Raw genomic sequence first — 16,583 nt, 5'->3', positions numbered from 1 at the left:
CAATACATTGACATGGAGACAAATGTCCCGATGACACGGCCCCACAATGCACTGCAGAGTCTGGGAAGGCTCAAAAGTCAGAAGGAGTTGACTGCTGCTGCTGCTGCACGAAGACGTTGCAAACAGCGCTACGCGTTTGGAGTTTCGGTCGAATGGATCAGCAGTTTGTAATAATCCTTTGCAAACAGCGCTACGCGTTTGGAGTTACGGTCGAATGGATCCGTGATCCTCACTGCAGTTTGTAATAATCCGTCCGCTATCCCAAACCAACGAGTCAGGAGAGAAAAGTGATGATTTTAGCTCATGGAGACACACTTGGTGTTATTGACTATTGAGCAGAAATGTCCCTGCAATCACTGCTACTGATTTCTTCATGAACTAAAGGGGGAGTCCGCGCTGTTTCATTCACAAAACATACAGATCAAAACGAGTTCATTCAAAGCAGTAATAAAAACTTGATTTTCTGTTAGGGACTGCTATTACCTGTCAGCTAGGGAAAAAAAACCACGTTGGGATAAAACCATTAACGCTATATTCAGAAATGATGATCTCAAAGCGATGTCGATTTTATAAAGGTAGTCTCTCGGCTGTCAGTGTGTGCAGCGGTGGACAACAAATTGAGATCAAGTGCTGCTGCAACACAGAGATGGAAACGAGTGCAGACAGACAGACAGACAGACAGACACACACGCAGTGAAACGGTGATGAATGACCGTGCTGCTTGGCCTGCTGGGTAATTCATTTCTCAACCTGAACAACACTTACTGTCAGCTTAAACAGGATTAATGGAGGACACACATACTCCCACACACACTTGGCTGCGGCCGCGGCCACACCGTGTCCATTTGGGACACTGAATTCCTGCGGCTTATAAAACAGGAAATGGTGTCATTAGGGAGCGTGCGGTAAAACCCCACCATCACAATGACATCACTTCTGGAGAACCAGTGAGGTTATTAGCCAACACCTTAAGACGCTGACAGACCTCATAAATATGGATTTTTTTTTTTTTTTTACTTTGGGGCTAAAATATCAGTATCTGACTGACAGACAGACTTTTAAGCAGGTAATCCCTGAACCTGCCATTCCAATATCCTTGGACAGATTGTTTAAGTCTGAACTTTCATTCATTATCTACAGCTTTTTTCCTTTTAGGGTCACGTAGGAGCCAATCCCAGCTATCAACGTATGAGGGCAGGTACAACCAGGACATTACAGGATCACATATAGAGACAAACAACCAATCACGCTCACATTAACACCCACCATTACAAACTCTCTACAGAAAGTGGGAACGGAAAGTCGCGTACCAACCGAGGATCCAACTTGGCCACCAATATCTGAGAGGTCTAAACAACACCACAAAATCAGGAACCACTGTGCCCTTGTCAGCTGAAACGGTTAATTCTAGGGATGTCCAATAAAATCGGCCCACCGATATTATTGGCTGATATTAGCTTAATTATGTAATATCGGATGAAGAATCATTTTTTCCTCTGATAATGAAAACCCAATAACGCAATTAAGTATTCCTCTGCCTTTAACCCAAACGGCTGCATATATCGGCATCGGTCGAAAATCGGAATCAGAAATGAAGTGTTTGTACAATATCGGCAAAAAACATAATATCGGACATCCCTAGTTAATTCTCGTCATGGTTTACAAAGTTTAGTTTGCATTTTGTGAAATGTTCCTTTTATGCTCCGTGCGCAGGTGTCACCAGTTGCAGAACTGAAACTACAGGTTCTAAAAACAACAGAGTTGTTCGACCGAATCGTGTTTTTTTTGTTCACGCTGCGACAACTCTCCTTTCAAACAAATGAATACACGTTCGGCTGACGGTGATAAACACGTCACCTTTGAAATGCCAGCATCACGGGCGGTGGAGACCGTTCTCTGAAAGTCAATATCTACGCTCTTTCAGTAAAATGTTAAATAAATAAATAAATAAATACGCGTCTGAACGTGGCAGAGTCGGAACCAACTGTTTCTGCTCGCGCGCACGTCCACGGACACACATGCACGACGACCCTTGGCTCCATTTGTCAGAGGAAACTTGTTTCTATTCAGTGAGCTGAAAATTACACTGACCCTATCCTACCGCCCAGCACACACACACACACACACACACACACACACACACACACACATGCACGTGTTCTGCACTCCCGCTCCCTGTGCATTTTGGCTTTGCTCTCTCTCTCACTCTCTCTCTCTTTTCACATTTCACGTCTCTTTAAAGACGCTGTCACACACTCGCACACTGAGCGTCCATCAGTCAGACCACACACACACATACAGACACACAGAAAGAGAGAGAGAGAGAGAGAAGACAGACATGGGAAATGAAGGGGACAGACTCATTAGCTTTACAAAAGAGGCAGGAAAAAAAAAAAAAAACTCCCCGTTGGATGGAGAAAAGGAGCAGCTGATGGACAGAGGGGTTAGGAAAGAGGGTGAGAAAAGAAAAGACGGGGGATTGCATTAAGGGTGACCGTGTAGGGGTGAGAGACAATGGTGAGGACAAATGGAATGGTGAAGATGAAGGGTGTGAGGAAAAAATGGCGTTGAAAAAAACAAAAAAAAAAAAAGGTAAGGTGTGATAGGGAGTGAGGACGGACAGACGGAGGGGTGGATGACAGATGAGGGGAGACTGGACGGACGGGTAAAACCAAAGAGAGGACAGGGAGGCTATAGGTGAGGACAGCCGGCAGCGGGGGGACATAGAGCGATACGAGGACGAAGGGTGTGAAGCCAGAGGAAAAGCGGAGGACAGACAGTCTCCCTGTTGTTCTTATTTATGTCTTATTTATTAAGTGAAAACAAACAACATTTTGTGACACAACAGAAACTGATACAGTTACAGCAGAATGTGTGTGTGTGAGTGTGTGTGTGTGTGTGGAACAGCAGCTCCCGCTGTGGACACCGTCAGGGCTCATTAACATCTGACTGTGAATTTATTTACACACACACACACAGTGGACCCTGTGTTAGTGAATGGGCCACCGGGGGCCCACCGGGGGGGCCCCCAGGGGCCAGACATGTCGGACACGCACAGGTTTTAGTCCAGTAAATTCATCACCGTGGCAACGATTTCTTCTATTTTTGGATGCATGGCGTTTGTGGTAACAGGATTGTGTCTGCCTTTTTTTGTTACTTTTGTCGTGTTATGTTTTGTGGTAACAGGATTGTGTCTGCCTTTTTTGTTACTTTTGTTGTGTGTGTTATGTTTTACTTGTTTTGTGCTAACTGTAAGCCGCCTCTCGCCGTTTCTGATTCTATCTGGCTACTACGGCACTGACGACTTCTGATGTTGTCACGTCAAATAATTTATTAACGTAGTCCGAGTTGAGGAGGAATCACACAGACGCACAGACAACAACGAGCAGGTAACTCTCCAAACATTACTTTTGTAGCTATTGCTAATTGACGTAACACCGCAATAAGTCGTTCTACCAGTTGCTTGTATCTCAAGTCACTATTTTACACTTAGCTCCGTGACAGTGACAAGTACATTAGTAAAACTAAAGTACATTTCATCATTGTGTCCAACTCCGGCCCAGTACCAAACGACCTACGTTCCAGCACCGGACCCCAAACCAGGGGTTTGGGGACTCCTGCTTTAGAGCACCGGTTACCAATGACGGGGTGCTTGGTAGGTTTCTGTCAGTGCCCTACTAGCTACTTTTTTTGTCCATTTATATTAGAAACGTATTTTGTCGTTTTGTTAGTAGGATAGCTTAAAGAGAGCATTAGCTTCTTGGTTAATTGCTATGACGTCTCTGGCTCACTCACATGTATTTCCTGGACAGCTTTTTTTATCACTTATGATGTAGTCTCAGCATTTTCGGGCTATACTTTAAAGCAGCGGTTCTCAAACTGTGGTGCGTGTACCACCAGTGGTACGCGAGCGCTGTCTAGTTTTACGTGGGGATAATTTATATTTTTTTACATTTACATACCTTCAACGGAATAAATCTGAAACATGCCATGCTCAATTAATACTAATTATTTTAATAAACTCACGTAAGCATAGGCAGCAGGGAATCATGGGATCACGAGCAGGGGAAATTCTACTGTTGGTCATCATGGTGGTACTCAGAGAGCTCAGTGTTTTCTCAGGTGGTACAGAGTAGAAAAAGTTTGAGAACCACTGCTTTAAAGTAACACCAGGCTAATTGGAACACTAAACATATAGCTGACAGCGGCTAACAGCAAAAAATAAACAATCAATCGCTCAAATAGGCCTTTGACTAGAAACTGTTTCGTGATAAAGTGAAAACATAAAACGTTTTTTATCCACCTGCTGGACTGTGAATTTGTTCGCCTCCCTGTCTATCCTCCCTCCCTCCCTCCCTTCCTTCCTTTTTCCTCCCCTCCTTTTCCTTTCCTACTCTCCGCAAGGTCACAGGGCTGACTGGAAGTTTCTACCACCCCGAGGCTGCAGTACATCATTAATTCTCTTCATTACCTCGGTGTAGTCACAGCGTCGTTGTTGAATGGCAGGTGGTATCTGACACACTCACACTCACAGCACAGCACTGATAGCAGCAGATAAATCTCCCGCCGCCACGCCAACACTCACTTAATTTGCTGGTGCGGGTCCAACAAGATCAGACGAGCCAAACAGTTTTGGCTTATCTTTTTTTTTTTACAAGATTAATATGAAACTGAATGACTGACTCTGTAAATTATTGAGGTGAATCAAAACTGAGATCACAGCGAGCGATTTTTCGGCATTACCCAGAAGGCCTGGCGGTGTACGAGTGGTATGAATTTTTAGATATGTTTTAAAAAAAAAACATTTATCAAACAAGCACTGTTGCTACTCCAAGACGAGGTTGCACTAAAAAGAAACCTCTCAGCTAATGAAATCTGCATCACTGTTAGCCTACGATATCTTAAAGAATTTCCACTCGGCTTCCATTCTTCTGAAACTAGAGCTTTAAAAGTCCATAGTCCAAAGAGGTCTCCATCAATAGAGTGGAAAACCTTTACCAATAGATGTAGAATAATAACATGAGCAACCTTAATGAAAGTACGTACTTAACAGTTTCTCCTTCTCAGTTCCACGGGTTAGTCAAAACTAGCATAACAGCAATTACTCAAAGCTGTGGGAATTAAAGTAGCCTTGCAAGCTATTTTCAAAATGAGCTTGTCAAATTGATCTGCCGCTACAATAAGTGTTCGATTTTCAACTATCGCACTGATTTCTAAACACACTCTAAACAGTCAGATGTTGAGAGATCATCTGGTCCCCGGTCCGTTGGGCATTTGGTACCTAGCCGCAGTCGGACACAGTGAAAAAAAATGTACTTCAAAAAAGAATCCAGTAATATCCCTTTACTTTTTGGATTAAAAGATAACCTGGCTATGTTTCAAAACAATTGGCCCTTCAGACAGAATAAAGCCGAAAAGAAGTTTTATTTTGAAAATTTAATGACCTTTCAGTGAAGGCGCGATATTCATGGTCCACAGTAATTTACATTAATATTCTTGAAAATTTAATGACCTTTCAGTGAAGGTAATTTCACGTACTTGGTGGTCCGAGAATATTATTCACTGCTAATAATTTGTCCTCGTTTGTCTACGTGACATGACAGGCAGAACAATAAATACTCCATACTCAGTTTTTTTTAGCGGGTACGAGGTGTAAAAAGATTGAGAACCACTGACTTACACCATCGCAGGACAGTTTTGCTGCAGTGAAAAAGTGAAGTTTTTCCACACAAACTGAATCAAACACATCTTTTTCGTTCAATTGAACCACAGTTTCTATAGTCTTGGCAGCAGGATATCTTACCAGTACATGCTGTCCTGAAGTGTATGCTATATGCTGTCACTCATGTTACAGCATGAGCATTTTCAACACCTTTATCTGAGATGTGGTGTTAACTCCTCCGCGCCACTGTTGTATTATCACCACCTACATAACACTTGCCCCCCACCTCCCCCATCACTTCCTTCACCACCCGAACCAGCGTCTCATCAACTACCTCTGTTCACACCTTCTCTCAGACAGGAAACAGCCATAAAGTGACCTGCTGCTTCTTTGCAATGTTCATGCCAGACTGAGAACTGACAGTTTACGATGAATGCCAAAACAGTTTTGACATAGTTATTGAACTGTGACATATGAAAAAACAATGAGTGGTAATGTCCAGAAGGGGGCAACACAGGAGCCAAATGTGCCAAAAACCAAAGAAGATGAATTCACCAATGACCAGGTCTAATATTTTTACCTTGGAAACTCCAAATGAAAGAACCTGCCAACACAGCAACCCAACACTCGTCCTAGAAATCTACAAACCAATGATTCTGAAATACATCACCAAAACTAAAAAAACAAGTATACCCATAAACCCATCAATAAAGTTATTATTATAAACCATACCTACTCAAACTACCTGATTATCCTACGAAAAATATACAGCCATTCCATCCATCGAACAATGATCGAACAAACAACAGTCCAACAAACACCTCTATCAACAAAAGGATGTTAGCCACTAGCTATTTAACCAGACAACCAAAGTAGACAGCAAACCAACCAATCAACATTTGAACCAAACATAAATTCCACCAACATTTCTAACAATCAAACCTATTGAAAACATCTACCCAAAGGTTCTACCAACGGAAGGATTCAAAATCACAGTTCAGTTCAAAAATATCACCAACCTAAGGGTTGACTAACTTAGCCGTCCCCAACCTATCGCACAACTCCGGGCATTCGATACGATTGCGTTTTTACAAATAAATCAGAAACAAAACCCCCGACTGAAACTTTGACGGAGTAGGACTGTGATTATGACTCTCCAAGCTCTTGTTTTTGTGCTGTTTTTTTTTTTTTTTACCCAAAGACAGTTTTAAATCACAATGGAGCTGTGGATTTATCGCAATTAATCATGATTAATCAGGATAAATCAACAATCCCACTAACTCCAAACATTGGGGCCAACTGCCAATAATGGGAGGATGCAAAACGGGAAATTATCAGAAGATGACAGAAGTATCGCAAGTATCGGAACACGGTGTGGGGACGGTGCCATGCTCACAGCACCTCAGTGGTAACTTGCTGCTTGCAGCTGGTGGACTCGAACCTTAAATCAATTCGTTCGTGACTACTCGTTATTGGCAGTTGTTTAGCAATGTCTGATAATATCGGCCCGATATTAGCATAATTATATAATATCTGTAAAAATCGTTATCAGTTTTTCCTCTGATAATGAAAACGCAATAACAAAATGCATGGGTTTTGCCAAATATGCTAGAATTGCTTGTAGGATCGTAAGTCGCTTACGTTAGTTTTGGGGGCAAACGGGTGCATATATCGGTATCGGTTGATATCGGAATCTGAAATTAAGCGTTTGGACGATATCGGATATTGACACAAATCGGACATCCCTACTGTTGTTCAGTTTTCATCAAAACTCTGTTGAAGTTCAAACATTCTCCAAGACTGTGAACCTCAAGAACCGTGTCCCACGTGTTACGGAGAGTGTTATGGACAGAAGACATCTGCAGGAAGCAGGGGTTCAGAGTTCTCGTGTTTGTCCATAAGCTTACATGCTCTCAGGTAGATCAGTAGTTCCACCTCGTCCGGGGTTTGAGCACAACAACGGTCCATCAAACTGACCGGTCTGACCTTTTTGTATAACCATCAGTCCCAGACTGAGTCTATTAGCTCTGTCTGAAAACTGGACAGGTACTAATGGACCAGCTTAGACCTGCATGAAGGAACAGCAACCCTCTCATTCTCAGTCTTTACCTTAGGATTTCAACCTGGTCCATTTTTACTGAAGTTTTGCACATCTTGTAAATATTTCAGTCAAGCTCAGACGTCTACAGCGAGGCTGCCAAACATACGGCCCGTGGCCCAAAACCGGCCTGCAATGGGGTTCAATCATTAAATATATTTCATTCATGATTCATGTATTTATTTGCATAGAAACAAAGGGAAAAAACAGGTAATTATGTTATGATTGCACTGCTCCGGCCCACATGACATCTAATCAGGCTGTATGTGGCCCCTGAACCAAAGTGATTGTGACACCCCTGGTCTACAGTAATGAGAGGAACACGACATGAAAGAATGAAACTTTTTCAGGCAAAGGACTCGATTCCAGCACTATTATAAAAAAGAATTCATTTCCTGTCAAGTCCTATGAGCTCTACATGAATCACTTCCTCTGCTGTGGAAAAAAAAGTTGACACCGAGTTTCCATTTCCTAGTCTCTATCTCTAGGTGTCTGTGGATCTAAAATGTCCCAAAAGTACCTGAACTAGTTTTTTTTCATAGCTCCATTCAGATAAAAATAGGTGAAAAAAACTTGAACTGAACTTGATTTGTTGAGTTTTCTTTAATACCAAAACTTCAAGCTGGTCCAGTTCTATTAAGTAGCAGTTCAAGTTTGACACGTATGAGGAGAACGTTGCTCTTTTTTTTTTTTTTTTACAAGATTAATATGAAACTGAATGACTGACTCTGTAAATTATTGAGGTGAATCAAAACTGAGATCACAGCGAGCGATTTTTCGGCATTACCCAGAAGGCCTGGCGGTGTACGAGTGGTATGAATTTTTAGATATGTTTTAAAAAAAAAACATTTATCAAACAAGCACTGTTGCTACTCCAAGACGAGGTTGCACTAAAAAGAAACCTCTCAGCTAATGAAATCTGCATCACTGTTAGCCTACGATATCTTAAAGAATTTCCACTCGGCTTCCATTCTTCTGAAACTAGAGCTTTAAAAGTCCATAGTCCAAAGAGGTCTCCATCAATAGAGTGGAAAACCTTTACCAATAGATGTAGAATAATAACATGAGCAACCTTAATGAAAGTACGTACTTAACAGTTTCTCCTTCTCAGTTCCACGGGTTAGTCAAAACTAGCATAACAGCAATTACTCAAAGCTGTGGGAATTAAAGTAGCCTTGCAAGCTATTTTCAAAATGAGCTTGTCAAATTGATCTGCCGCTACAATAAGTGTTCGATTTTCAACTATCGCACTGATTTCTAAACACACTCTAAACAGTCAGATGTTGAGAGATCATCTGGTCCCCGGTCCGTTGGGCATTTGGTACCTAGCCGCAGTCGGACACAGTGAAAAAAAATGTACTTCAAAAAAGAATCCAGTAATATCCCTTTACTTTTTGGATTAAAAGATAACCTGGCTATGTTTCAAAACAATTGGCCCTTCAGACAGAATAAAGCCGAAAAGAAGTTTTATTTTGAAAATTTAATGACCTTTCAGTGAAGGTAATTTCACGTACTTGGTGGTCCGAGAATATTATTCACTGCTAATAATTTGTCCTCGTTTGTCTACGTGACATGACAGGCAGAACAATAAATACTCCATACTCAGTTTTTTTTAGCGGGTACGAGGTGTAAAAAGATTGAGAACCACTGACTTACACCATCGCAGGACAGTTTTGCTGCAGTGAAAAAGTGAAGTTTTTCCACACAAACTGAATCAAACACATCTTTTTCGTTCAATTGAACCACAGTTTCTATAGTCTTGGCAGCAGGATATCTTACCAGTACATGCTGTCCTGAAGTGTATGCTATATGCTGTCACTCATGTTACAGCATGAGCATTTTCAACACCTTTATCTGAGATGTGGTGTTAACTCCTCCGCGCCACTGTTGTATTATCACCACCTACATAACACTTGCCCCCCACCTCCCCCATCACTTCCTTCACCACCCGAACCAGCGTCTCATCAACTACCTCTGTTCACACCTTCTCTCAGACAGGAAACAGCCATAAAGTGACCTGCTGCTTCTTTGCAATGTTCATGCCAGACTGAGAACTGACAGTTTACGATGAATGCCAAAACAGTTTTGACATAGTTATTGAACTGTGACATATGAAAAAACAATGAGTGGTAATGTCCAGAAGGGGGCAACACAGGAGCCAAATGTGCCAAAAACCAAAGAAGATGAATTCACCAATGACCAGGTCTAATATTTTTACCTTGGAAACTCCAAATGAAAGAACCTGCCAACACAGCAACCCAACACTCGTCCTAGAAATCTACAAACCAATGATTCTGAAATACATCACCAAAACTAAAAAAACAAGTATACCCATAAACCCATCAATAAAGTTATTATTATAAACCATACCTACTCAAACTACCTGATTATCCTACGAAAAATATACAGCCATTCCATCCATCGAACAATGATCGAACAAACAACAGTCCAACAAACACCTCTATCAACAAAAGGATGTTAGCCACTAGCTATTTAACCAGACAACCAAAGTAGACAGCAAACCAACCAATCAACATTTGAACCAAACATAAATTCCACCAACATTTCTAACAATCAAACCTATTGAAAACATCTACCCAAAGGTTCTACCAACGGAAGGATTCAAAATCACAGTTCAGTTCAAAAATATCACCAACCTAAGGGTTGACTAACTTAGCCGTCCCCAACCTATCGCACAACTCCGGGCATTCGATACGATTGCGTTTTTACAAATAAATCAGAAACAAAACCCCCGACTGAAACTTTGACGGAGTAGGACTGTGATTATGACTCTCCAAGCTCTTGTTTTTGTGCTGTTTTTTTTTTTTTTTACCCAAAGACAGTTTTAAATCACAATGGAGCTGTGGATTTATCGCAATTAATCATGATTAATCAGGATAAATCAACAACCCCACTAACTGCAAACATTGGGGCCAACTGCCAATAATGGGAGGATGCAAAACGGGAAATTATCAGAAGATGACAGAAGTATCGCAAGTATCGGAACACGGTGTGGGGACGGTGCCATGCTCACAGCACCTCAGTGGTAACTTGCTGCTTGCAGCTGGTGGACTCGAACCTTAAATCAATTCGTTCGTGACTACTCGTTATTGGCAGTTGTTTAGCAATGTCTGATAATATCGGCCCGATATTAGCATAATTATATAATATCTGTAAAAATCGTTATCAGTTTTTCCTCTGATAATGAAAACGCAATAACAAAATGCATGGGTTTTGCCAAATATGCTAGAATTGCTTGTAGGATCGTAAGTCGCTTACGTTAGTTTTGGGGGCAAACGGGTGCATATATCGGTATCGGTTGATATCGGAATCTGAAATTAAGCGTTTGGACGATATCGGATATTGACACAAATCGGACATCCCTACTGTTGTTCAGTTTTCATCAAAACTCTGTTGAAGTTCAAACATTCTCCAAGACTGTGAACCTCAAGAACCGTGTCCCACGTGTTACGGAGAGTGTTATGGACAGAAGACATCTGCAGGAAGCAGGGGTTCAGAGTTCTCGTGTTTGTCCATAAGCTTACATGCTCTCAGGTAGATCAGTAGTTCCACCTCGTCCGGGGTTTGAGCACAACAACGGTCCATCAAACTGACCGGTCTGACCTTTTTGTATAACCATCAGTCCCAGACTCTGTGAGTCTATTAGCTCTGTCTGAAAACTGGACAGGTACTAATGGACCAGCTTAGACCTGCATGAAGGAACAGCAACCCTCTCATTCTCAGTCTTTACCTTAGGATTTCAACCTGGTCCATTTTTACTGAAGTTTTGCACATCTTGTACATATTTCAGTCAAGCTCACACGTCTACAGCGAGGCTGCCAAACATACGGCCCGTGGCCCAAAACCGGCCTGCCATGGGGTTCAATCATTAAATATATTTCATTCATGATTCATGTATTTATTTGCATAGAAACAAAGGGAAAAAAACAGGTAATTATGTTATGATTGCACTGCTCCGGCCCACATGACATCTACCAACCAAAGTGATTGTGACACCCCCTGGTCTAGAGTAAAGAGAGGAACACGACATGAAGGAATGAAACTTTTTCAGGCAAAGGACTCGATTCCAGCACTATTATAAAAAAGAATTCATTTCCTGTCAAGTCCTATGAGCTCTACATGAATCACTTCCTCTGCTGTGGAAAAAAAAGTTGACACCGAGTTTCCATTTCCTAGTCTCTATCTCTAGGTGTCTGTGGATCTAAAATGTCCCAAAAGTACCTGAACTAGTTTGTTTTCATAGCTCCATTCAGATAAAAATAGGTGAAAAAAACTTGAACTGAACTTGATTTGTTGAGTTTTCTTTAATACCAAAACTTCAAGCTGGTCCAGTTCTATTAAGTAGCAGTTCAAGTTTGACACGTATGAGGAGAACGTTGCTAATTGCTAACTTGCTAATAATGGAGAACTTTTTCAGACCTTCTTAAAATACTTTTTTCTTGTTCCTTCTGACACAATCTTTACAGATATTTTTTTTGATCTGAATGTTCCTAATAATTCATAGTTGCTTCTTTGATCTGAATGTTCCTAATAATTCATCATTACAAAACTACTCAGTTTATTATGAATGCGAGTATGTAATGATTAGAAATCGCTCCGTTCCTGAGCAGGAGTACGATCAGCCACTTTCTGGAAGGAGCGCATTTGATCACCTGGAAATATGGTATTAACATTTTCTATTTTCGTTGCTGGATACGCAGACTCTGCTCGTGTCAACAGTTCGAGTCTATAGGCATTGTCACCATAGCAGCCGTTCCGATAACCATAGCAACAGTTCTAATAACCATGGCAACACTGCCGATGCCGCAGGCTGTAGCTACCGTGGAACTCAAAGAGTTCAATCGTTAAACTTTCTCTGTTAGTCCTAAAAAAACACAGCAGCTTTGATTCTCGGCTGAATATTAGAACTAGAATAAGAACGTTTACTTTTCACTGTGTGTATTTGTGATAATATTCTAAATATTCAAGAGTTAGGTTAAAACATCTGCATTAATAAAAAAGTAACTGTTTTAATTAATTGGGCATTAATTGCCTCTATAAATATTTATTTAATTTGGTTTGTTTTATGCGTTTACTCGTGTTTACCTGACATTTGTTTACGTACGAGATCAGGGCACCTGTGGACAGGCATCTGTTTGGGTTTTGTGGATTAGCTGACTCAGATTAGCCGGAGTGTCCCTGTGTTTTCAGGTAAGTCGTGGGTGTCAAACATACGGCCTGCGGGCCAAAATCCGCACGCCAGGGCAGTGGTCCCCAACCCCGGATCGCAGAGAAAGAATGCATAACTTATGTTATTTCCGTTTAATTTATTATCTGATTCTGAACTATGTTTTATTTTTTGAAAAACTACCAGATTTGAAACCCTTGTTATTTCCGTTTAATTTATTATCTGAGTCTAAACGATGTTTTATTTTTGAAGAATTACCAAATTTGAAACCCGCCTAGCCCCGCCTAGCTAGCAAAATGAACGCCTAGCTAGCAAAATGAACAAAAAACAAACGTCTTCGGAAGGTCTTTCTTTGCGCAATGTACATTTTCACCTGAATTAGACATGGTTTTTGACTATAAAATTACATCTTTTTCTTTACAAGAACCAAGCGCATTAATTCCCACGGTACATGCATATATCCACAGGAATTATTTGGTAGCAAAAACTGTTCCTGTTCTGGAGGTAAGACTTTCAAAACAGACTTTTCTGATGTTTATTTACATTTACTACACTAAATTATATACTATTCATAATTATTGCTTTACTCTAACTGTTTTACTACACCAAACTACACCAGAAGTTTCCCAGCAGTCTTCTGAAACCCGAGACGGTCTTTTTGAGACGCTTCAGTTGGACGAGGTAAACTCACCATAGTTCCATGTGTTAGTCTGAACGGTTGTTATCGCTCCATTTGGCATTGTGATAGTCTGGCAAAGTATCCAGGCTTTGCCTCGCCTTCTCCCGATGACTGCTGGGATCGTCTCCAGCTCCGCCTGTAATCCTGAAAAGGATTAAGAGGTAGAAGATGAATGAATAAATGAATCACTGAGAGTGTGTGTTTTTTTAATTAATGACGAAACTTAGGCTAAGACAGAAGATCCACTGATCGACCCGACAGGTCTGCACAGATGCATGTGTTTTATCAACACTCCCTGAAACACACACATCGGTGCCCGATGACTCACTTACAGTAAACCCACACACACCCGTCATTATACAGTGCGCTGTGCGTTTGTGTGTGTGTTTGTTTTACAAGTCTCTGTGCGCACTGTGAGTATTAATCACCCACACGATTCATTCACTTATTCGTTTGTCTTCGACTGCTTGTTTCAGGGTTGCAGGCAGTCAGTCAACAGGCAGTCAGTCAACAGGCACCTTGGACCAGAGCTCTACTGCTGCCAGTGTCAACATCAGCTCATTGTTTTATACTATATATATATATATTTACTAATATAAATGCTGTATAATACTTTAGTGTTTTTTCTCTCATTCTAAAATGACCACATTTTTTAAAAATTAATAATAAATATCAAACAATTGAAACTATTTTTTTTTAAATTGCATTACGTGCAATATTTAATTGTTATGGGAATTTGGTTGCAGGCAGGATTGAGTGCTGTTCCAGACTGGATGGCCAATCACAGGGCCATATGTATATACACCTATATACCTTATAATTACAATATACTTTTGTTGCTTATCTATACATATACATACCGTAGAGATAATGTGGAATACTTTAGTATTTTAGTAAATAGAATTCTAATGTTATTGAATGATAGAGATTGCAATTACAACAATAGCAACAATTATCACCCAACCTATCACTACTACTAATACTAAGCTAATCTACAACTATCTATCTATCCATCATCTATCTATCCATCTATCTATCTATCTATCTATCCATCTATCCATCTATCCATCATCTATCTATCTATCCATCCATCCATCCATCCATCATCTATCTATCTATCTATCTATCTATCTATCTATCTATCTATCCATCCATTCATCTATCTATCCATCCATCCATCCATCATCTATCATCTATCTATCCATCTATCCATCCATCATCTATCCATCCATCCATCATCTATCTATCTATCCATCCATCCATCCATCCATCCATCTATCATCTATCCATCCATCCATCGATCTATCCCAGCACAAGAGAGCGGAATCTTTGTCAGGGAGACGTTTCAGATTTTTAGCTCAAAGGAACACAGGAACTGCTTTAGTGAGTATGTTTCACTGATGTACATCTGTTTTTTTTTACACAGTAAGATTAATTAGTTATGGCTGTCTCCCTGTGAACTACATAAAATCACTAGTCGCTCCGGTATGTGGCTCAGAACCTACAGTTTCCTGACGGAAAAACCTGGCGTGACAGCGAGAAAAAGCAGCGAACTCGCTGTTTTACATCTTTCTCAGGCTTTTTGTACGTGTGTTTTACTGCACTTTATTAAAAATGAATGAACTAACACCAGCAAGGCGCAACGTCAGCAAAGATCTGCAGCGCGAAACAGAACTGTGGTGCTGCGGGAACGGCCGATGTTCAAATGATTGGGCAGAAAAGTCACCATCGACCAGAGCACTCCACTGCTGTCTGAGAGTATCTGACACACACACACACACACACACACATAGACACTAACAGCAGTAATGACTCCCAGTGGGAACAGGTTTATCAATATCCCAGTGGATCAAGGGGAATCAGATCAAAGGTCTGACAATTAACACTTCTATGATGCACCAACAGAAACATGCGATGCTAAGAGTCTGCTAACACTGGGTCAAAAGCGATAATTAACCCCCCCCCCGCCCTTCCAAAAACAAGGGATATATATAGAGAAATATAGTTACCACGTTTTTGTAATTACAGATATCGCTTTCGCTGATCTTTATTAGCTGTGTTTTATAATTTCATTTTTGAATATTTCCAGGTAGTATCATTACCTGTTTTTTATTCTCAAATTTGAAATTGCTTTTTAACGAAACTGACATGACACCAGAGAAACACGTCAAAATTAGAGATGCACTGTTTGACTGGGCTGCGATCAGAACTGGACAGTTTTGGCCATGATCAGCCCTAATCTTGCGACCGGCCAATCACCACAAGAAATGCCAGTCTTTCCGGGGATCACTTTGCACATGCGTTCTATGTCAGAGAACAGGAGCAGCAATCTGAAGCTAACATGTTGTTAGCTTCGAAGGTAACAATGGTAACATTGAGCAAAGAGAACTCCGAACTCACTAATTGTAATATATGTATGTTAAAACCTTATCCAACACTTAAAAAAACACATAATTCAGCACAGGCCAAACTAAGACCCGGGGGCCGCCTGTGGCCCGTTCATCTTTTTAATCCAGTCAACCAAACTTTTCCAAATTAAAAAAAAAAGTATTTATATTATCATTATACTTCTGCCTTTTACCTGCAATACCAACGTTTCCCCAATAGATGGCGTATAAAACGATAAAAGCATTTTAGCATTTTAGCCTTTATGCATGACTTTTACATTTATCTTAGTTCACACGAACACTCCATCTATCTGCTCCTGACTTGTCCCCACTGTTCAATTTTAGGACAATTGTGTCAAAAAGTTCGCCCATGCCTGAGCTAGCTAGTCAAGCTCAGATGAAACACGTCAGTGTTTTGGTTTGTTTTTTCCCCTCATGTGGACATGAGTCAAGCTTGACAGGGCATGTGGAAAATGAGAAGTGAAATTGTCAGTTTGCTGATTAAGTAGAAATGCTTTTTATTGTCAAAACAAAAAACTTGCCATTGATAGCATTTTTTCCCCCCTTCA

General features: G+C 40.8%; 1 protein-coding gene across 3 annotated transcripts in view; it reads right to left on the bottom strand.

The window, feature by feature from the left end:
- The window catches only part of sulf2b (sulfatase 2b), a 61,405-nt gene that overhangs the window by 42,919 nt on the left and 1,903 nt on the right, over positions 1-16,583 (bottom strand). For all 3 annotated transcript variants that reach the window (XM_008317955.3, XM_025059648.1, XM_017035919.2), the window contains exon 2: positions 13,640-13,771. The gene's annotated coding sequence lies outside the window, so the exon portion shown is untranslated. The remainder of the gene's footprint in view (positions 1-13,639; positions 13,772-16,583) is intronic.

This window comes from Cynoglossus semilaevis, chromosome 10 (assembly GCF_000523025.1).
Source record: "Cynoglossus semilaevis isolate Cse_v1.0 chromosome 10, Cse_v1.0, whole genome shotgun sequence".
NCBI classification, from domain to species: domain Eukaryota; kingdom Metazoa; phylum Chordata; class Actinopteri; order Pleuronectiformes; family Cynoglossidae; genus Cynoglossus; species Cynoglossus semilaevis.
The sequence above is the reverse complement of the archived record's forward strand: the minus strand, read 5'-3'. Positions and strand labels throughout refer to the sequence as shown.